Consider the following 24139-nt stretch of genomic DNA (forward strand, 5'->3'; position numbering starts at 1 on the left):
GCGATATCAATGCTGCTGAATCACTCAGGATCCACCTTTCCTCAGAGGTGTCCCTGGTTGTAATACTGCACTTTTTTGTTTTGCCTTTCCAGACATCTAGTACATTAGTTATCCTACTACTACTTCAGTTAGAGCACATTAAGTTGTCACTTTCTTCCAGTTCAGGACTAGACAGGACACGTTTCCCATTGCATACTGCATTTGAAGAAAATAACAGAAATGTTTCATGGCACTAATACACTGATACACTAATTCAGACCAATTCCTTTTCATTATCATGTTTGTTAATTACCTTTTAATTACAAAATTGGCTGACAAGAAAAAAAGAGAAAGAAAATAAGTTTTAATTCATTAACAGATTTGTTTTTAATGTATGGGGCATGCAACTGAGCATGAGAGGGCTGAGTGACATAACTCAAACTTGTTTCTGATCGGAGGAAATTGCAACGTTACAATTGATCTGTGTTACAACTGACCCCATACTCCCATATGACTAATAAGAGAACTCCATCTGTTTGCATGACTGTGTGCATACAGTATAATGTTTAATCTGTAGGGTTCAGCTTGCTGTGTGTGTGTGTGTGTGTGTGTGTGTGTGTGTGTGTGTGTGTGTGATGCTTAACAGGTTTCCATATAGCCTACTTACTGTACAAGTGTCAAAATGAGTGTGAGTGGGTGTGTATGATATTAAAAGTTTTGGTATCTACTGTACAAGTGACAGAGCTCTGACAATGTTTCTTAAACAGTAACAGTCTTACTAACAGAAAGACGTGACAGGCATTGGTTTCTATTTATTTATAAAGCCCTTAATGGCAACTTGCCACAATATATCACTTCCTTATTAAACTAGTCCCACAGTCATTATTTGACTCGATCTAGTGATTGGTTGAAGCTCGATGTCCCAAACACTAAATTTGGGAAAACTGCTTATGGTTTTTGTGCTGCACACACTTGGAACATTTCACAACACACACTAAAACTCAACACATTTGTACCTATAGGTCAATTTAAAACCATGATTACAAAACTACTCCGCACTTTAATGTAATTGTTTTTAACTGTGTTCTGTTGCTGTCTGTTTGTTTATTTTCTCATTACTTATTTTTTGTGTGTATTTATTCTGTTTTGTACTCTCGACATCGTTGAAAATGAGGGTGTGCCCTCAATGATTCCTTGAGATTTAAATAAAGGTTGAATGAACGAAAGAGACAGTGAGTGCAACTTTTATTACTGCAGACGTGTCAGCGCTCCACTGTGTGTGTGTGTGTGTGTGTGTGTGTGGATAATATTAAACCAGTTTTGTTAGTCTTGTGGCAGTTACATGAGACTTGCCATCATAGGTAAAGTCTGTGTACCATGAACACAGACAAGACCAACTTTTTGTTGACTCTATGTACTGGAGGAATACTGTATCTGCGCTTACTATTTGGTTCTGTTCGCTATCTGTTTGCTCGGTAAATTCTGTCTGCAGCTTTTGATTTAAAGGCTTATAGACATTGATGTGCAGGAAGAGAACAAGTACAATGTCAAGCCACACGAGGACAAAATTAGAATGACTAAACGAGCTTCAGGAACTGTTTTTATAACTGATTCCCGAAAAACATTTTGATCAAGATTTCGCAAACATTATGTGAGTAGCAGGTGATATGCATGTAGTCTCTTTTAAAAGCTGTTGCAGACCACTGATATTTAATGTTTGCTGTGATGCACCTCCATATGGCAACCAGACTGCTGTTTCAAAGTATCATGAGTATAGGCCTGAGTCGGACAATGCGAATGACCGGGCTCAGTTATTATACACAGATCATATAGTGATTGTTTGCAATAATGTCCAAGAATTCAACCCTAAGTTATATATTTCTATATATTATTTAATGTAGACCACAATAAAAATGAGGTGAAATTCAACAAAGAATTAACAAGAATATAAACATCATTAAGCAGGGCTTTTTTGTGAGGAAAAAGACTGATTTGGGGCTGCAAATGATGATTACTTTCGTTATTGATTAATCTATGAATTAGTTTTTGATTAATCTAATCTATGATTAATTGTTAAAAAAATCAGTCTGTCAATCAGAAGATTGTGAGAAATGCCTGTTAAAACCCAGAGATGCTCACTTTATAATGACATAAAACAGAGAAAAGCAGCAAATCCTTACTTTTGAGAAGCTGGAACCACCATTGATTATTAAATGATATGCAAGCCTGTGGTTACTGGTACCTTAAACTTGTGGGGGTGTTCTTCCTTAGTTTATATTATGCGGTCATCTACCCCATTGTGTCAACTGTTCAGGAACAGGTGGGGCCAGACTTTACTGTGAGAGCATCTTAGAAATGTTAAACGAAGCACCTGTGATCAGAACAAGTGTGGAAATGAAACACCCTTAATACCATTCCTGCTGTCAAGCTACTTACTCTGGTTTAACAGCTTGTGTGATGGATACATGTTTATAACATGCTCATGTTTGATGTTAATTTGATTTAGAAGTAATGTTTTTCCAATAATGTACTTTAACAAAAAAAAAACCCAAATTCATAAAAGAGATATACCTATGTGCTCATGCTGAAAGGCTCTCCAAGGGTCCTCAGAAAGATAAGTTCTACTTTAATTCACATGCATAAATGACTATTGCAGTCATAGCTTTACTGTAACTCTCCATGTTCACAGTGTGCAGACATGCAATTTGAGATTAAATCAACAACAGCTCAGCTCATCCTACCAGATGGATATCAGTGGCATTACATGTATGTGTTGAAATGGACTTGATGAAGATCTGACTGGGTCCAAAAAGTTGTGGTTTGGCATCATTGTGCACACCCTACTCCTTTCATCAATGCTATTTTCCAGGTGTGTTGCACTTACATGTGATGTGCTTACTTCCTTGAGAACTCCTGGTATATGTTTAATTAACTCAACTTGAAAGTTTAAAAGCTGAGAATGAGCCAGAGCTTTAGTACGGCTTCATTACCTTGTATGCCTTTTTAGATTTTGTGTCTTCTTAGTTCTGTTTTTCATTATATTTTTTCAATATTTATGGTTATTTATTCACATATGGTTTTTAAACTTATAGCCTTTGATTGTTGTTAGTTTTGTGATTAACAGTGTTTTTCTGTCTTTTCCTATCTACTGTATGTGTATATCTGTTGATATCTAGGTGGTGAGCTGCTGCGTACAACTGCAGAGATCAATCAAGTTGTATTAACTGAATTGAATTGAAGAGTTGAGGTGGGAAATCATCTGCCTTTTCTACCTCACAAACATTTTGATGTTGAATTGATGCTGTCCATCACTGCTTCCTTAAGTGAAATCTGCCTGGTATAATGTCAAAGCAACCTCCAAACCTGCTGTAATATGATTTCTGTTTTACCAAGCCACAAGGTCACATTTTGTTACCTCTGTATGGTCAATTTGGCCAAATCTTTCTTGCTTGCTGGGCTGCTTTCCCACCTCTGGAAACACCCGAGCTAATTCAAATTCACACTTTGAAGCACAATATAAACACATCTTTTTGCTTTTCCAACAGATTTTGCAGTGTTCGTCCCTGCAGGTACGACACAATAAAATCCTGAGACGTTAACTAGATAGTTCAGTTCCTAACAGGTGCAGCCAGTGCAGCAGAATGTGGTAAACTACCCATGTTGATCTGATCAGGGGCCTTTGTGCTTAAGACGGTGTATCTTTGTGGATTCTGGAGGGAACTTTGGCATCCTCAGCAACCCACACACACATACACACACATGTAAACACACTCACAAATACATCTCGACGTCTGTCGGTTGTACACCGACTGTACACAGGTGGATGGCAGAGGCTGTGTGGAGCAAGTGGATTATGAGGAACGGTAATTGGCTGTCCAGAGAAGCTGTCCATATGTATCTGGGTGTGTGTGTGTGTGTGTGTTTGTGTGTGCTCTGTCCGGAGTTCATCATGTTCTCATAACGGTCAGTTAGGGTTGTCCGCCAGGCTCGATCTCCTGTCGGGATTGTAAATGTTATTGATCAGACGCATACGCCGCATCCATAACGAGAGCTGAGACACTGTTTTCTCTTACACACATGCATGCTCTCACACTCTCTCACACACACATACACACACTAGAGTACAACTCATTAGGAGCCATACACACTCATAGACATATCCTCATTAACACTCCCGAGGCATACACACTAAACATCCATACACATCTAGTTGTCAGACAACACACACACTCTCACACAGACTGACTGATTTAGTTGAGTGAGATGGGGGGAGAGTGAAGGATGGGGGGCACAAAATGTGGACATGAATAGTGTGTGCAGCATGTCAGTGTGTGTGAGCGTGCATGGACGTGTGTGTTTGTATCTGTATCGAGCATGACATTTGTGTCAGTGTACGGCTGCGCACAGTAGTGTGTATCTCAAGGAGTGTCTGTGTATGAGAGTGTATCAGTGTGTGTGTGTGTGTGTGTGTGTGTGAGAGTGTGTGTGTGTATGGCGCGTGTCAGAGTCTGTCAGCCCCGGCGTCTCGTGTCAGGGCGAGAGGCGAGACATTAACAACTTCTGTCATTCTGCTGACAAAATGGTGGCAGAAGATTTCCCATGGTGCCCTGATGACTGCTGGCGTTTGTCAACAAGCCCTGTCACCGCAGCGATGAGGGGAGGGTGGGGTGGGGAGGGTTAGTGACAGGCCCTGGACCCGTTCCCATGAGCACCAGGGAAAGAGAGTGTGTGTATATGTCAATGTGTGTATGTATGTGTCAGCATGTGTTTGTGTGTGTGTGTGTGTGTGTGTGTGTTGTAAGGGGGGAGGGGAAGGGTTGTCTCTCAGCAGCTTTCATACATAGACTGCGAAAAAACCAAAATGAGCTGTCACTGCAATTCCCAGGATGCCTTGCTGTTTAGCATAGCAGCAACAGCAGCAGCAGCAGCAGCATGAACGGTGTGTGTGTGTGTGTGTGTGTGTGTGTGTGTGTGTGTGTGTGTGTGTGTGTGTGGGCGGTAAGCTGATAAGCTAACTCTCTCTCTCACACACACACATGCACATACTCACACACACGTACACACACACACACACTCACACTCAGATAATTAAGCAGAGCAGAAGCTCCCCCTGACGCGAGGCAGAGCTCATCTGCATTTTGGCCTCCGGCACGCAGTTAGGAGCAACGCCTGATGGAGGGAGAGAGAGAGGGCAAGCGAGGGAGGGAGGGAGGGAGAGAGAGTGAGTGAGGAAAAGTGAGGGAAAGAGAGAGAGAGGGTAAGGAGCCAATTAGCCAGCTGGATGGATGAGTGACTGACAGCACTCTTGACACACTGCTATCTGGGCTTTTCTGTTATGCACACACACACACATACACAATAATACACACACACAAACACACACGTACACGCACACACACCTTCCTCCCCGTCTCTCCTTCCATCCATCCATCTCTCTCTCGTCTCAGCTTCCTTCTCTCTCTGCATGTGTCTCATGCTGTGTTGGTATCGCTTGTTCTCGCCTGCATCCTGTGCTCTGCATAAGGCTCGCGCTCCAATCCCGTCCCCCCACAGGACTCAAATGTCCAACAACCTTGTCCAATGAGAGCACCCGCTGGGCTGTGGGCCCCGCCTCTTAGGCGCTGAAATCAAAAGAGGTCAAAGGTTGTCATCCTGCAATTTGGCAGACAGAAACTCTATTTGTCATGCCTTGTTTTCACCCCTCCTTTCACAAAAGGAGGGGTGAAAACATTGCTGATTTCTAGGTGTGTGTCCTTGTGCTTCCATCCCCTATATTTTTTGCAAAGTGAGCTATTTTTGTCTCGTCCATATTTTGGCTCTTTTTTTAAGGCCTTACTATCACTAAAATTATAATTAGTATTAGTTAAGGTTAGGGATGAGGTGTAAGTTAAGGTTTGCGAATGAATGTTGCCAATGTAAAGTCCTTTTAAGGATGCCTGTGTGTTTGATCAGGGAGTCAGAATCTTGAAGGATTGGGATTGGAGATTTATAACTTAACCTGCGTAGTTAAGTTACTGCGTAGACAGTAAGTTAAATTCCATGATCAGGTCAAACAAACTGAAAAATGATGGACAAAGTCCCTGCATTGCTCAAAATGGCCATCAACCCAGTACCAGCATTGCAGAAAAGGATGAGCAGCAGGTGGGAGTTGACGTGACAGATTGCTGACCATGCACGATTCATCAAGGTCCTTGAGGAATCCAGAAAGTTTTCTGGAGTTTGGCAGTTTTTTGTAGAATCTTATTAAAATTCGCACAGAATATGACTGAAGCAGAACACAAAATGATATACATAATACCTTGTACCATAATCCAAGGTGAGCAGTCATTTAGAGGTTTACAGTTTAGAGTTGAGTTGAATGAGATACTACTGTGCAAATGATTACCATGAAGTTCAGGCTGTGCCATTATAAATCTGCTAGAAGCGGAGATTACAAATCACTTTGCTGATTCCAATATTCAGTTCACTTCAGTTCCACAGTAGTCACTGACTATGTAGTTTGTTTATCTTTTTAAGTTAAATTAATTCATCACTGGGATGTTAAGGCACTGGTCAGTTCAGTCTTTGATTCTAATTAAGTTCAGTCTTTTCCTATATCGAACTGGTTCGCTCAGTTCAGTACAAAACTAGGCTTAGAGAAGCACAGTTTATCAGGTTGATAGCTCCATAATCATCTCTTTAGTCAGTGACAGTGGTGATTCTGTATACACAGTTCAGCTTGAGGTGTTTAAGATTCATTTATTAATGTACTTGTTAAATTAACAAATAAACTTATTAATGTACACCTTGAAAATCTATAGCACCATAAAACTGGCAGCTACATCCTCATCTACTCCATCTCACTCTGAAATCTATTTAAATGTGTTAAAACCTGCTAATGCTTGCTATAAACCAGTAAAATCCGTTAATACCTGATAAAATGTATAAGATCTGCTGGCAACCAACGCATAAATTAGCAGGGATACTTTTCATGTTTCCATAGGAAGAAAAGACAGTGTTCAGCTCATCAAAAATTCTTCTGCACACTCGTGTAAACGTCCTGAGAAACAGGTGCGTTGGAACAATCTCAGGTGCAACAACAAGAAAACACAAGACAACAAATACTAGAACATTTTATTGAACATATTTTACAGAACTGATCCAACAAGGATCTTCCTCAGGTCTACAAGCCAAAAGGTTACTTCCTCCTCATATACAAAATCACCTGATAAAAATAGCTGGTTGATAGCTGGTTTAGCAGTTAACCTCTTAACATACAGCTTTCCTCCTTTTTTTCATTAAGTAGCTTTAATGTTGGAAAAAATGACCTTATTCCACACTGTCTGACATTATCATATATATATATATATATATATATATATATATATATATATATATATATATATATATATATATATATATATATATATATATATATATATATATATATATATATATATATATATATATTTGAACAATGTTTCGCTGCACAGCATGAGTTTATGATGACTGTCCCATGGCCCACTTGCAGGGTTAAAGTATGCAGACAGAAATATTCATCATACTACAATAGCAAATTAAATCTCATTCAAACTGTTGAACATTTATGACTTGTATTATTTGTTCACCTGAATTTGCTCCAATCAAGGATACTGCCTGCCAGTAATGTTGAGTTATTGATAGATAATATTTTAATGTATTAGTCTATGTGTCATTAAAATACACAACCTCTTATCATTGTTGTTTTTACACTTAGTTAATACTAGAATCTATTTTCACTCATCATGTGCTAAAATGTTGCATGAAGCATCAGAGCCATCAACTTACAAGGGAGACACATGGTCGACCTTTATGTCTTTTTTTCTTTTATCGCATAAATACTGGAACTTTAAGGTGGCTACGGTCTCCCAGAATCATTGTGTACTGTATTCTTTTAGCTCAAAGTCACTGTGTTATTTTCTGCAATTTTTCACATTTTTACACCGACTTTGGTGGTGTAGTGTAGTAGTTTACAGAAAGAGCCTGTGAGAAAAACCGACACCAAAGTTCTTCTGAGGTGCTTTTCTTCTTTGTCTGATGTGTGCAGTGATCAAACATGCTATCTTCATGCTGCGTCCTCCCATCATTATATGTGAAAGTACAGAGGGTGCACCTTACAGAGGGTGCACTTTTTAGTAGCTGTTCTTTTCTGTCTAGTTATTTTACTGACTTCCTTAGGAAAACAGTGAGCATAGTGAAGTAAGGAGAATTTATATTTTCATTGGAATTAAAAGCCATCTATTAGTGATGCAGGTATTCCACACTGTGCTCTGGCATTCTGAAGCAGAAAACATCACACTTATTAACATCTGATGAAGATTTACTGAACTGGTATTAGATGTGCTTGCAAGAAACAAATAATTACATACAATTTGAAAAGATTTAAATGAATTCAGAAGAGTTAGCCCAAATTATGTCAGATTTTGAACCAAATCATTTTAAACATGGATTACGTGTTTGCATACCAAGCAAGCCAAGCGACTTTAATGGGGTTTTTTTTCTCTCAGCCCAAAATATGTGATTAAATGCAATCTATACAAAGGACACACATGCAGAGGAATAAAGAGGAGGATTGCTTTTTAACAGCACTGTTCATGCTCTATGGGTCAGCCTCAATAAAATCTTAAATGATTCAGGAGGTCTTTAAACCAACCACAGTGTGAATTAGCTCTGAGTTTTTAGATAAGTGATATATTCAAGCTTCATTACTCCCAAAACTGAGTGCTTTCTGCTCTTACAGTTATCTATCTATATCTATATGTATCTACTGTATATTTACTGTATATCAATGCTACATAACATTTCATAAGAAGAGATTGTCCACTCCAAGCCATACATTTTTGGTGGGGTGAAGTTTAGTCTCGTCACCCCCCTGTCTCTGCTGCCCAGTCTCTGTGAGCTTTGTGTATACTTCAAGGTCCAAGCAAGAACTTTGTACTTACTCAGTATACATATTATAAATATGTGAGTTGGCTGCCTGAACTGGTAATAGTGTTAAAGTGGTTAAATGACAGCATATTTTAAACATTAATTGTGCATTCAAAATCATCAGACATTTGCTCATTGTCTTTTGCTGTCTCTCCTCGTGAGCTTGTTCTTCTGCACTTTTGCTGTTACGCTGAGTGGTGACATGACACATGTATCAGCAGTGGCATTTTCCAGGAATGTTTTTATCATTTTATTTGAAACATTAATTTATCCAGGGAGGTTCACTGCTTAGCATATAGGTTGTTTAAATCATCATGCATAAAGTTACAGAGAGACAACTCAGCACAGAAACACTGTCTGTGAAAACACAAAGAGGGAATTTTGCACCAAAAAGAACTGTAAGCCACTTGATTTGATTAACTCAGACAGCTGAAGCCTCTTATTAATTTCAGATAAACTTTGGAATACATTTTTGCAAGGATTGTGGATTTTGTCCCTCGTCTCTTCCACAGGAAGCACATTAATAGCCAGTATGGACCGGATGAATGATTGCAGCAAGCAAAAACTGTTTCAGTATACACATGGGCATGTGAGTACTGTTTTAAGATAGAGTTGTGAAATGGGAAACTATCATTTAAGGTTTTAACAGGGTAAAAATAGTTTTATATGTGACCTTTTAAACTTCTTTTTTGTATGTGTTAAAACACAGACACTTGTTGAAGCGTTGGTGGAAACACTTGTTTTGTGGCGGAGACATTATGTATTTAGAGTCACATGTAAGTGAGCATTAGTCCAGACTTCATTTTGTTTTGCATGACTATCAGATGTTAGCATTTTACCTCCTTATACCTGTAAATGTTTGTGTTTTATGGTCAAAATATGTTTGTGGTGCATTCATTCCATTGGAGCCATCACACTAAAGTGAGGAGACATTTCACCTCATCGTTCCAGTTCCAGCCAGGGAGTGACAGGCACAGACAACAGGGGAGGATGTACAGAAGGATAAGACTCTGTTTCTGCAAATTGTATGCAAATGTGTAACAAGAAGATGCCAAAACACAGTGAGAAGCAGATGTAGGATACGTGTGGGTGGAAGTAAACGTTTGGAAAAGGGAAGTATTGTCGAAAGTTGACAGGAACACAGTTAGCGGGGCTGGAACAGGAGGACTGATGACAAGCCGCCAAAGCTTCCTGTTTGCCCACAGAAAGATGCCTGAGCAAGAGACAGGAAGATGGAGGGAGGAGAAAACCAGCGGAAGAGTGAGCAAGCAGACGCACACCTGGCTGAGAGAGAGAGAGAGAGAGAGAGAGAGAGAGAGAGAGAGAGAGAGAGAGAGAGAGAGAGAGAGAGAGAGAGAGAGAGAGAGAGAGAGAGGGGATGGGAGGAAACAAGAAAATGAGGGTGACACATCCATATTGCAATAATATTTCCCTTTTTAAGCCTTTTTATTGCTTTGTTTGAATATTTAACCTGCACATCTTGTACTGTATGTGCGGGCTGAATATTGCAAAAATCCAACTGTACATTTAGAAACTTTTTTCGATTTATCAAATATGTTTGTAATAATATTTTAAAAAGTAAATCAGATACTTTATAGAATAGATATTTATTTGGAACAGCTTTTAAAAGTATGGTAAAACAGGTTATTAAAAGCATTTTGCTAAATATTGTTTTTATAAGGAATAGAAATGAACCAAAACTATTTTGAAAAAGTCTTTTATTCTATATATAGTGAAATCAACATTTTAAACTCAAACAAACTCAGCCACAATTTATGATTTAATGTTTTATGCTTTGCTTTAGATATTTTATCTGTATTTTTTTAACTTGTGCACTGCAGTGTATTCTATACGTAACTGTTTTCTTATGTCTGTGTTAACACATTTAGTCTATATGTTACATGTTCTTGTGCTGCTCTTATTTTTTATTGTTTTGGTGAACCAAAAACAATTTGTCCACTCTTGTGGACAATAAAGTTGTATTCTATTTTTGTTGGGGGAGATCAGTGAGAGTAATCAGAACTCATCCATTTTTGAGGTGATTTAATGTGCACTCAACATGTTTCAGTAAAAAAATGCAAACATACAAAAATAATTGTGCTACAGTGCTGCATTTATATGTGACATTCTTCAATGAAAATTAATTACAGACAAGAAAACTAGTTTTCAATAAACTCTAAATGTCAAGAATGTGGAAAATAAGCCACATTTTTGCAATTATCCAGATAAATGTTTACAGGTCAAAAGGCCTAAAGGTGCTAAAGTGCAACGACATTTACTGTAGTAAATTATCTGATCTGTTCCAAAACATGGTTGATTAAATTTAACATACACACCTGCAGTTTAGTATTATTTCCCCTCTACTGCCTATATTAACCTTTTAAACCAACTTGTGTTGTGTTTGTGTCATTTTTCCCCCAATTGGAAGATATCATTTTGAGGGAAAATATCCTCCTAATTACATTATAAGACACGCAGTAAACCACAGACAATATGTACTTAACATATTTCTGTTTTGATGTAAACATAACCTACGGTCTTAGAAAAATACACCACCCTTGGTATTGGGAAACCCTTACAAAACCACAAAGCTAAACCCAAACCTGTTTCTCTTAGTTTCTAAAATAAATGTTGACATGTGGAATATGTGAGGTTCTCAGCAGACAGTAGTGCTCCTGTGCATGTAATAGAGGGAAACAAAGTGGAACAGAGCTGTAGAATGAGAGCCAGATGAACCCAAAGAAAGACTTTACCCCACCTTAAAAAAAAAGGGGTGGGGGTCTTTTGCCTGTAGGTCAGAGGACGTTGTGATCACAATGCATGATATGCCTCCTAACCACTACACTGACACCTGTCATGTAATCATTTAGAGTAAAGTGGATTGACAACTACGAAAACAGTCTAAATAAAGAAGCAACCGTTGTTTTAATCGGTGCAAAATACTGATTCATTAATTCATATTGTTTAATGTAATCCAGCAATCTAACAGGTGCGTATTATAACATACTATAACTCCCAAATAAGTTTGACTTCTTGGGAAGTTAGGGCACTTGATTAAATTTGGCTCTGAGAGAATGACATCACTTGTGTTGGAGCATTTTTGTTTTAAAGAATTCAGATAAACAAATCTGACTTTTCCAAGTTCTTCCTTTTTTATGTTAGCCTGACATTAACTTCCTTTTTAAATCTCAAACAGCACTGATGGCAGTGGGCAGGACAGCTACCTGCTTATTCCTGCTCAAATGTTCTTGCCCCTGAGGTCAAATGTTTGCATTACAGTGAAAGCCAATGTCTCACAAAGGCCCAGAATAAACACAATACACTCCAGCCTTACAATGTTAATGCCTCTTTCATTGCAGTTTTAATAAATCAAACCGGTTATCAACTTTTTTGTTGCCAAATCACTGATGTGTGTTTAATCAAAATCTTCTGTTGTCCTAAACTGGTTTAGGGAACGAGGACAGGAAATGGGAGTATAGCACTGGAAGACAAAAGGAGGAATGAAAAGGGGAGATGGACAGGGGATGAGGGAGGAGAGGAAGAGGGGGGTGAGAAGAGAGGTGAGGGGCTGAGTGACGGGTGGAGAAGTGGTGGTGTGTGTCTTAGACGAAGGGATGGAGGGAGTAAATCCTTTTCTTCATCATTACCTCGTCTCTGCCACTGCCCTCACCTTAATTAGTCTCAGAGCAGCTCGCCCGGCCAGAAGTCTGCCGCATCCCTCCATCCATCCCTCTACCCCTTTCAAAACCCCCCCACCCCACCACTACCATCCCTCCCTCCTCATCCCTTTCACCTCCTTCTCTTTCTTCCTCTGCTCTCTCTTTTTCCTCCAGCGATTTCCACACTTCCTCTGTCTCTCTCGCATTGCGCTTCATCTTCGTCTCTGTGGAAATTGACTGAAATACCAAACCCCTAACCCCACAATATCAACAGCTGTGCAGCTATACACACACACACACACACACACACACACACATGGCACAAAGAGCTTAATGTTGGTAAATACCGCAGACACACACACACACACACACATAGAGACATACGTGGCTGCTCCAGGCTTGGCAGCTATAAATACAGAGGATTGCAAAGAGGAGGAAACTCGGTTAAAAAGTTAAGTGGGGAAAAAAGCGGCACAGTGAGATTGACACTCCGACGTCTCAGCTCTCTAGAGGCTAAATTAGGAGATCCACAGCTCCTCACACACATACACACACGCACCCACACCCACACACACTGGCAGGCAAGCACACCTTGAGAGAATGCACATTCACACAAACTCACACAATTTTGTAAGTTGCATGAACGCACGTGCACACACACACACACACACACACACACACACACACACACACACACACACACACACACATCCTTGTACTTCTATCTTTGTGAGAACCATCATTGACATAATGCATTCCCTAGCCCCTTACCCTAACCTTAACCATCACAACTAAATGCCTCACCCTGACCCTGACCCTAACCTTAACCTAATTCTAACCTAAAACCAAGTCTTAACCTTCAAACAGCCCTTTGAAGTTGTGAGGATCAGCCAAAATGTCCTCATTTTCCAAAAATGTCCTCACTCTGCAAGTAAAAAATATGTTTCAGTCCTCACTATGTAGCAAGTACAAGTACACACACACACACACACACACACACACACACACACACAGGTGTGTATGTGAGTTTGTGTGTGTCATGTCAGTCTCCATGGTCCCCTGCTCCACCACAGTCAGACACTGAAGGCCCGTCCAATGTCCCTGTTTTCCCTTCACCAGCTGAATGTTGATGGCCACTGGGACATTAATGTGGTGGGAGATACTGCACATTAGATACAGTACAACATCCAAACAAAAGACAGTGTCAGAGTGTCCAGGGCCCTTTCCTCCACTGCACAGACTGTAAAAAAACATATATTTGTATCTATGTATATTTTAATACTTAATACCTGAACAAAATACTGTTGAACAGGCAAAAAATAACAATTATTTAATGGTTCGGCCATGCACTGCCATTTTGACGACGTGATGACGCTCTTTCCAATCTGGTCAGTTATTTCTGTATTCTTACTGTGTACCAGTTATATATGTGGTAGTAGCAGTGGGAAAATTATGAAGTTGTTTGAGTTGTTTGCGTGGGCCAACATCCTGTTTGCTCTGGGCGGTTGTGTAAAGTAGTTTGCTAAACACATGTACCTGCTGTAATATGAGCTATAAGGCTGTATTCACACCAAATCAGGCGTTGCGGCGAAAACACCAGTCCTCCCATTCATTTGAATGGATGTAGAGCGTTTAGGCTGCGGTGGTGGGGATCGCAGGGGATTCCAAAAAAAAAAAAAAACGCAGCGGCCCTGCGACGAAAAGTTGAAACAGAATCAACTTTTGGAGAAATGCAACGTCACGCTGGGGTGGCCAATCACGTAAGCCTGCGATCAGACCAGTCAAACTGCTCCACAGTCAGCCTGAAATATCATTAATGAATAGAAGGAGTGGTGGTAGCGAGAAAGCTGGTGAATCAGAGAAATAAAATGTTATTTTCTGATTGTTTCACAGTGGTTACGTTCGCAGCTACGTCTGATTTGGTGTGAATACAGCCTAAACTGGATGATTTGACTCAACATTTGACTCAAACCAGTAATGCATCCGTTCTTAGAAATGTACAACTGCTTTGTAACTTTCAGTATTTTGGTAAATTTCAGTATTTTCTCTAAAAGCTCCACTGCATCATTTCATCTGGTGTGCCGTATCTGGCTGTTGCCTCAAAAAGAAAGAAATTGAAGAAAAATAATGAAGAGTTGATGCAAGAATTAGACTTTTTTTTCACATATGCTTCATATTCCTCTCTAAGGAGAGCATGAGTTCAAATGTTACTTAATATAGCAAATATTTAACCAATCTGTGTTTTAAAAAATCAAGATTTCCATCCATGTCCAAGTCAAAATGAAAATGCAGCCACTGTAACAGATCTCCTAATGAAATAAGGAGTGTGAGCTTCACCCTGCAGGGGGTGCTGTTGACATGTAAGTTCCTCCATCTGTGACCTCTGATCCTGGTGCTGCATGCACTGTTTCTGCATGGCCTCCTGCTGCAGCCACTAGATGGCATTCAGGCTCTTTACAGACTGAAACCAAAGCAAATGAACGTCCTGCCTTCTTAGATTGACATCTTTAGATCGATTTTGAGTCCTACCTAGTAAGCAGTAATAAACTCATGTTTGTTACACAAAGATAGGTGCTTTCAGGACAAAAAAGATAAATTGATATTTTTATGAGAAAATGGATGATTTTTGTTTATGATGGTGCTTGTGATGCGCTGCAGCCAAAATATTATGGAGGAAAACCCACCTAAAACCTATTGTATTTTCTTCCCAGGGTCTGACACACATATTTGAGACATAAAGAGAGACATCACACTAGATATGACAAAATAAGCATCAGGTTATTTAAATAATTTAACATAAATGAATACATTGTTTTCTGAAAATTAAATTAATTAGTTGTTTGAAATAATGGTAACAAAGCCTTGAAGGTAAAATTTTGGTCCAGCTATTGATGTGTGTACCATGTGTCTATGCATTAGATTATCTGTTTAACTGTATGTTAATGCATCTGTGTGAAAAGAAGGAAAAAAGGAAGTAAGAAAGGATGGAAGGAAGATGTCAAACCATCTCTTAAATTACAGCTAGAAAGGAGTATCGCAGTTTTGTATTGGAGTATTTTATTTAAATACAGTACTTGAGTGCCCACACACACTCATAGACAGACACACACACACACATTTGCACACACTCATGCACACACACATGCAGGAAGAGACAGTAACTAGTCAGCCCATTCTTGCGTAAATCACTTGGCCTCAGGGCTCTCTTAACCCTTTCTCTGTGTGTGTGAGTGTGTGGTTATGTGTGTGTGTGTGTTAGATGTCCCTTTGAAAACAGTAATGCCGGTGGACAGTATAACTGGTTGCTGTGATGATGCTGCATAAGCGTCCACTGTATCTGTATGAAATCTAATGCACCATCAAAACTCTTTGGGCAAAGATCCAAAACAAAACTAACCATCAGTTAGTTTACAGTAATAACATAAAAATTCATTTTACACTTAGACTTAATATTATAGTGAAATACCACATAAGTAAATTCATATTTAATCTACAAGATAAAATAATATGTTTTTAAATTGAAATAACAACAATAAAAACTATACAGTATGGTAAATTGTGTAGCCCTTCACTTGCCAGCAAAAAAAGAAGTATGAATTTATTTAATATGAATTTATTTGCTATAATGACACTGAGTGACACTGATGACACTGAGGTCTACTTTGAATAAAGCATATATCTTTTTGTGATTAAACTGCAAAGTCAAATGACTTAATGTAAGACATCAAAGGTATTTTTGTTTTTAGACCTCATCTGTGTTTTTAGCCTGAGAGAAATCTCTCAGATCTAAATTACATTACATTCATTTGGCAGAAGCTTTTGTCCGAAACGACGACAATAAGTGCATTAAAACTCAAAAGAGCTAGATGTCATCAAGAACTGAAAGTGCAGCCCTCCCAAATAAACAGCTAAAAGTGTGTTGGAGAACTCCATTGCAAGTGCTTTTTTATCATAATAATCAAATTGATGTATGATATGAGGATACTGTCTTCTTTAAGGGAAGAGAAAGTAAAATGTAAATGTAACTGAATTTTCCTTGAAAAAAATGTGCTTATTTGCCTTATGATGATCAATTTTTTTTGGCACTTAATCATTGCTTGTAAAACTTCTTAAAATTTATCAAGAAAATGTTTTTACATTCTTCCTTGAATTCTGCTTCCGTTGAGTGTGTGTGTTCATCAGATAGCTGCGCTATAAGTTCTCCTGATGTTTAACTTCACAAATCTTTGTGACCTGAATTAATCACAAGTATAATCAAACTGATGTCTGATATGATGAAAGTGCCTTTTAGTGGGAGAGAATATATATATACTGTATCAATGTTTGTTGCAGTTGAAAATGTACCATTTTTTTCATAGTTTTCAAAATTACTGCTTTTGAAACTTAACAAAAACCTGGATTTATCAAGAAAATAATCCAATATTTTCTGATTTATACAAAAGTTATACTTTTGTTGAGTTTTTGTGTTGATCAGATAGCTGGACTACAATGTGTTCTGTTTAACTTCCTTAGTTCCAGATCAGTTATATTTAACCTCCACGAGGCCTACAATCAAACAACTGGACTGCTAGTTAAACTCAATCAAAATTACATTTAATCTACACGTTACAGTAGAATGTAATTATTTTATACTTTATTTTACTTACCCTATTATGTAAAAAGTGTATGTCTCACAAATAAAATTCTGTGACTCAGTGTTCAAGATTGTGTCCAAAAAATGTTATTGAAATTTTGTAAGTGTACAAACTGGCTAATTTTACAATGTACATATTACATATGGGCTTGCTGTGTATATACATATAACATAACCAGACTTATTCTACTGTATATACTATTTATTGGCTCTGTCCAAACTGTTCATATTATAGTTACACTACTGACATATCATAGCTGCATTCATATGTACTGCACATCTTGTATATTATTTTGTTTATCTTGTATTTACCACAGTAACTGCACATCCCTTCTTACTATCACTACCCGATTGGTTTATTGTTCATTCTGTACATTAATTTATCTGTATATATATCTATATGTACTTTGTTACTGTTTTCAGTATCTTGTTAAATACTGCATTTTGTTGCACTGGTGCTTACTGTGTACAATGACAATAAAGTTGAAGCAAATCTAATTTAATTTCAATAAGTTATCTAATGTTCACCCTGCGCAATACTATCCTCTAAAACAAAAACAAAGTTAGACCACAACGCAATGAGAGGTTCAAACGTCATTTAGATGAAGCCGGAACTTTCTTTAACACTATCTTTTCACACAAGCATTGACAAGGAAAAGTCTTCTGGAGTAATTAATAACTGGTACTGATGGAGCAGGTTTTGTGACTTGACCCAGTCAGTATGGAGTCAGATATAAGATATGTTGGCACCAAGACATTTTATATAAAGGGAGGAAAAAAGTATGCTGGTGTTGGCATCACACACACAGTCACACACAGACTTCACTATCAGCAAGTTGTCTCCGGCTTGCTGAACCCCCGTAATGCTCCTATTAGCAGCTTCAGTTAAAATGGCATTTCATCAGGCAGCTGACAAGTGAATTATCTCTCCCTTTTTCCTCCCTATTTCCCTGCCTCTCTCTCTCTCCCTCCCTGCCTCTCTCTCTCTCTCTCTCCCTCTGTCTCTCTACCTCGGTCTCCCACTCTCCCCCCGGCTCAGTGACAGTAGCCTTAGGCCTGAGATAAAGAGGAGGCGCGCGGCGCTCGGCGCTCTCACACACACTCGGCAGAACTGAAGTGACATCCTGTCAAAACAATAGTTTACTACAACAGGAACTTGTGTGTTCTGTCAGACAGAGGCTGAACTTCAACTTTGGGACATATAGATTCCTCTTTCATATTGATCTCCCCCCACTTTGTGTGTGCGTATGTGTGTGTGTGGTGTGTGTGAGCATGTGTTTCATTTGGGCCAGTATACTTGGATCCCAGCCCAGAATCAGAGAGTGTATGTGTGGATAAAAACTCAGAGGACAGTTTAGATACTGTTCATCATACAAGCGTCTGTAGTGCTCCAGGGAGGAATTGCCATCGTTGACAAATCTCCTCCAGAGCTCATCTGCGCTGGTGAAGATCTGCCATTTCTTTTTCTCGCTTTTAAAAACATGACTTCCCATTTCTGCATTATACCCAGTAGTGCAGCTGAAGGTACCTGCATGCAGCTGTATGGAGTAGAGCAGTGATTCCCAACCTTTTTCAGCTTTTCAGACCCTTTAAAAGTGATCGCTTGTCACATGTTGCATATGTCTTTTTTTCCTTCTTGGATTGTTTCATGTAAAGAATTTGAGGTCTAAAGAGGTGAAACTATCCAGCATTTCCCAGGAAAAAGACAAAGATTACAGAAAAGTCTGACATAAATACAAACATTCCATTGCAGAAGTATATATATACTGTATATATATATATATATCATGTGGCCCTGCGACCTTGTGACCCACAGGTTGGGAAGCACTAGAGTAACATAAACTCACATTACCTGCACAAATAACAAGACCCGTTCCTGTTTCCTTTTTTTCTTATCAATCAGATTTTCTCCCTGTCATTTTTGCCAAATAAATGTGCCAATCATGAAGAGATTAATAAACGATACATCACATTTATTTATCTCCTCTTCATGATAGAGAGGTAATATATTTAAAAAAGAGCCTTGAGATCACTTTGTACAGGATGGGATCCCCCATATTTTGAAAACTGAATGTATGAGTGAAAGAAAGGGGTTTTGAAAGATATCTCCGACTACAGTCTTTCCTTTTGAAACCTCTCTGAAAGTTGCCGCTATGTCCCACTTGCCCCATGAAGACAGACAGGTCTGATCTGTAGCCACCAAGGGGCGCTGTAGAACCGGGGGTGGGGGGGTAGAACAATCAAGGACACTTTGACAGGACACATGGCTGCTGCAGGGATCGACTGAGTGCTGCTCATATTATAGAACTGAACCTGTAAAAATGATTTACAGCATATATAGGTAGACTAACAAGAAGTTAAGAAATCAGCTTCTGTCATTCCTGCAAAATTAAGGCCTTGAGCTACACACAACTCCACATTTCTTGTTTTTGTAGGCCTCTCACATATCATTTTTGTCGTTTCATCTATACAGTGATAAGGCCTAAAAACCTCGGCTGCAGCGACAACAACAATATCTCTTCCGGTGGTGAGTTCAGGGACAGCCCAAGCTCCGATTTTTTTCAACATCTTTTCCTCAAAAACATTTGGGCTTGGCAGTTCCACCTCTTCCTCGCTCTTTCTAATCAGAGGAGAGGTTTGGAAGCAAAGATGGAGGCAGAATGATGCGTCAAATCGAAGCTGACAACGTTGATTCACAACAAGTCGACTGGATTGTGAATGGACCGTGCGCCTTCAACAACAATAGGCGAGAGAAGGTGTGTTTGGTGGTTTGTATGTGCAGTATTGTGTGATTTGGAGGGTATAATTGCACGATGGTCAGGTGGTGAAACCACACATACACACACAAAAAACGAGCACAAAGAAAAGACCCCCACACATGGACAGACAGGAACAGACAGAGAGACGGACACATGGATCCATATATAATATATTCGTGTGTGTTTGTGTGTGCGCAGACACAAATATATGATGTGTGTGTGTGTGTGTGTGTGTGTGGGGAGTGAGCTATGTGTGTTACGTGTGTGCGCTACCTGGCCAGCAGTGGTAACAGGCTCTGAGGCCTTTAATGGGATTTAGCCCGAGGCTGTTTTATTAAGATGTCGGCTTTCCCTGCTGCCTCTGCAGCTGACACCATTCCCCACTGATACCCCCCTCCCCAACAACCCTCACCCCCTCCACACACCAGCCTCCAAGCTGCACCCCCCCATCACACCCAGCCTTCACCCCACGCAAATCCCCTCAACTGTCACCCCCACTGTCCCTCCTCCTTGCCCTGATGCCCCCTCTTCCACACTGTTCTGCACCCTATAATGACCCTGCCATCGCCAAATACCCCTTCCCCACCTCACCCCCTCCCCATTCCACACACCCTCCCTGTTCTCACTGCTGTTTTATTCATTTTATTTTTGATGTGGGGACTAATTATTGGTAATTGGCGTAAAAAGATTCTATGCAGGGGGAAAAAAAGTAAAGAGAGAAAATCTATCCAACATTTTTTTCTGTCGATGCTCTCGAACTTTAATTTATCTATTTACTTGTTGGCGTCTTCGCATGCCGGCGTGATGTAATAGAAAGCGAGAGATATCTCTTGTCAAGATCTATAAGGGGTCAACAACCAAGTGAAACCCACAGGCAAACCAAAGAGCGATGGAGTTGACTCCGGAGTCTCTTCTCTCTAATCCTCTGTCAGTGAGCTGCACCTGAGCTGTGGTTTGATGATTTGACTCAGATACTGTTCATAGATTCACAAATCTGCAGTTTCCCAGACTGATGAAGCTACAATCTGATAATTTTCCCAGAAAGTAGCTCGAGTTCTATGCTGTGGCTTCGGCCCTCACATTGCATAACTAGCCTTCCCTCTGGTGTGTGAGTGTGTGACAGGCTACGTTTCATCACAGGGCAGTTTCGAGGGTGACTCTGAGGCGGGAGGTTCAACTAAAAGTCACACAACTGAAAGCAAAGCTGCAGTTTTTGGTTTGACTCATTACTGTCAGACTTTAGCTTTTTGCTCTTTTTGCTGTATTCCTACAGTTTGCCATGCTGACGTTGATGGTATACTGTTAGTAAAAATCCTGCATTTGACTAAAGTAAAGGATTATCAGCAAAATGTACTGAGCAGAATTCCCCGTTAAGTATTCAATTATTACATATTTTATTATTGGATTAAATTACTAAATGTGTAAACAGCATTTTAATGTTGTAGTTGGTCAAGGTGGAGACAATCTTAATTACTTTAATCACGTGAACTTGTGACGTGTATTTTTCATGATTTGTTGATATTTTATAGACTAAATGATTAATGAAATAAAAGAGAAAATTATTGATACATTATTTGATAAAGAGAATAATCATATAAGCATCCTGTATGAGCTTAAAACAGTTGGAAGTAGAAATATACCTTTTCTTTTTGGCAGATGACCTTGAACTATATCCGGAGCTTGTGTTTACAATATGCATAATTTTTACTTCATTTTTTTACATTTTGTTATTTCAATTCAAATTTCTCAATTACTTGAGTGTGACCACTGTCCCTCATAGGCCACCATACCTGTAAGTGATTCTGTGACATTGTGGACCAGGCAGTTCCTTCAGGTATGCACAAAAAAAAAATGGACTAGTATTGATCAGAAAACAAATAAGTATGTAATGTGAAGTAATGACAAATACTGTGTCTTGGAGCATCAAGCAGTTTATGTGCTAGTATATTATAACTGAAGAGTTCAGTTTCAGTATTTATTGCACAATATTCAACACAGATACATTATTTCATAGTTCAATTAACCAGGTCCCAAACAACCCTCTAAAAATCAGATCAAGAGGAACAACAAATGCCTCGTGAGAAAAAGTGAACATTTTACACTGATGCACACTCACCACCATTTAACTCTATTTTGCGTTCACTGTCATCTTGTCTTCTTTTTGCCAATTTGGTTTTCATGTTTTCATCCTCCTAACAACATTCCCTCTACTATTACACCTCCCCTGGAAACACTTAGCCCCGATCCTTCCCCTTTTACCGAGCCGATGGCGGTGACTCTGTCTTCCCTGGGCCCTGGACCTCTAGGCACTTCCCCTGACTGCTACCTCCCAGGTACTTACTTCCTGTGCCCCATACCCCCTAGCTCCCACCCTAAGGTCCCACCCCCCGCAGGCACTGGTGCAACTCCAAGAACATCGACGACAAGGCTCGGCTTTGTACTTGCTTGTACTGCTGATAGCATCTAGCTGCTGATATTTTGGCTATTGATGAATCTCATAATATGGAAGATGATAACAATTAAGTTGATTAAGACCTTATGATGCCCTAAATTCAACATTCAACCGGCACTTCGGGTGTGTGTCTGCCGAAGCATTTCTTTGTCTGGATGGATGGTTGCTTTGAGGAAGTTTTGGTGCACGCAGGAGCACAGGCGTGTGTGTTTTGTAGGTTTATGTGCCTGTGTGTGTGTCTGTGTTTATGTGTGTGTGTGTTTAAGTGTGTTTTCTTCTAGCCGGTCTTGAGTGCTTTTGCTGTTTTTCCCTGGCAGGTTGTTCTGATTGGCTGGCCCTGGGGAAAGGAGATATCATGTTTAGCCCCAAACCAACATGCATCCCTCATCCACCATCCACTGCTGCCACAATTATGAGTGTGTGTGTATAGCCTCCTTGTGTGTGTGTGTGAGAAAAAAAAGCAAGAGAGAGAGTGTCAGAGGGAGGTCTGTGCGTTCAGGCGATCACACACTCTGCTCTTTCTGCTAAAGTGCTTCTTGTCTCCTTGGCAAAGGCTGATGAGGTATGACATCACAGCACTTTGTTTTATCTTTAAAAGATGAGCAGGGAGCCCTTCACTTCCCCTTAATGAGGCCGAGGTGCCCACAGAATATATGGAAAGTCTGTGTAAGTGTGTGTGTGTGTGTCTGTGTGTGTGTCTGTGCTCGCTCACATTCCTGCTTCTTATGTCTTTGCGTGCGAGCAATGTGCATAGATGTGGGTGTGCTTCTGGTTTTCTCTTGCTAACACCCATTTTACCCATAACCCCTGGCATTTCCTGTCCTGAAGCCATGTGTCAGACCTCATTGGCTACTGCATCAATAACACCGCAGTCACTCAGCTTCCAGCACCACATCAGCAACATATCACGTACCGCCGCTTTGACCAATTATGTCTTTCTTTTCATGTCTGCAGTGGCGGTGATTGGGGTTGATTTGGGTTTTGTTTACACATCTGCCCCCGGTGTTGATCCAGGAGGGCTCAGGGTTGGACCGCATTTCACATGTGGATGACTTTACTAGAATCAAGATACCAATGGGTGTTTTTTGATGTTTGATTTGACACTGATATTTATGGATAGGCCAAAACTGTATGAAGATATTCAATATGGTTTGATCATTTTTATACACATACGCAAATGTTTTTATGCACATTAAGCACTGACAACTTTTCAACCACACCTGAAGAAGAGTATATGTGGTCGAAAACATTGTCACTGATAATTGTAGAATAATTGAGCAGTGTGAAGGTATTTTTTCATCTTTTATGATCATAAAAATTATCAAAACATATTCAATATTTGCACAAAATATTGGTAATAAAAGGGATCATATAAAAACTTAAAGTGAAGTCAGGCATGTAGGCATGAATATGATCTTGTCATTGAGTTTTGTGGTAATTTTATTGTAACATTGTGTTTTGTGCTGTTTGTGTGTTTTTTTTGGTTGAGATTTGTGTATTTGTACAAAGGCCAATCTAGGGACAGGCTTTGCAAACTATAAATGCTGTGGTATGTGGCATTGGTCCATGCTATATACTTGTTCCTTTAAAAATAAACATAAAATAAATAAATAAATAATCAGAAACCTGTATCGGTCTATAATCCTAATATATGGTTGCTGCCCATTCTTCAAACAGCATTTAATGAGAGATTTAAACTTGCCATTGTTAC

Source organism: Siniperca chuatsi, linkage group LG16 (genome assembly GCF_020085105.1).
Source record: "Siniperca chuatsi isolate FFG_IHB_CAS linkage group LG16, ASM2008510v1, whole genome shotgun sequence".
NCBI classification, from domain to species: Eukaryota; Metazoa; Chordata; class Actinopteri; order Centrarchiformes; family Sinipercidae; genus Siniperca; species Siniperca chuatsi.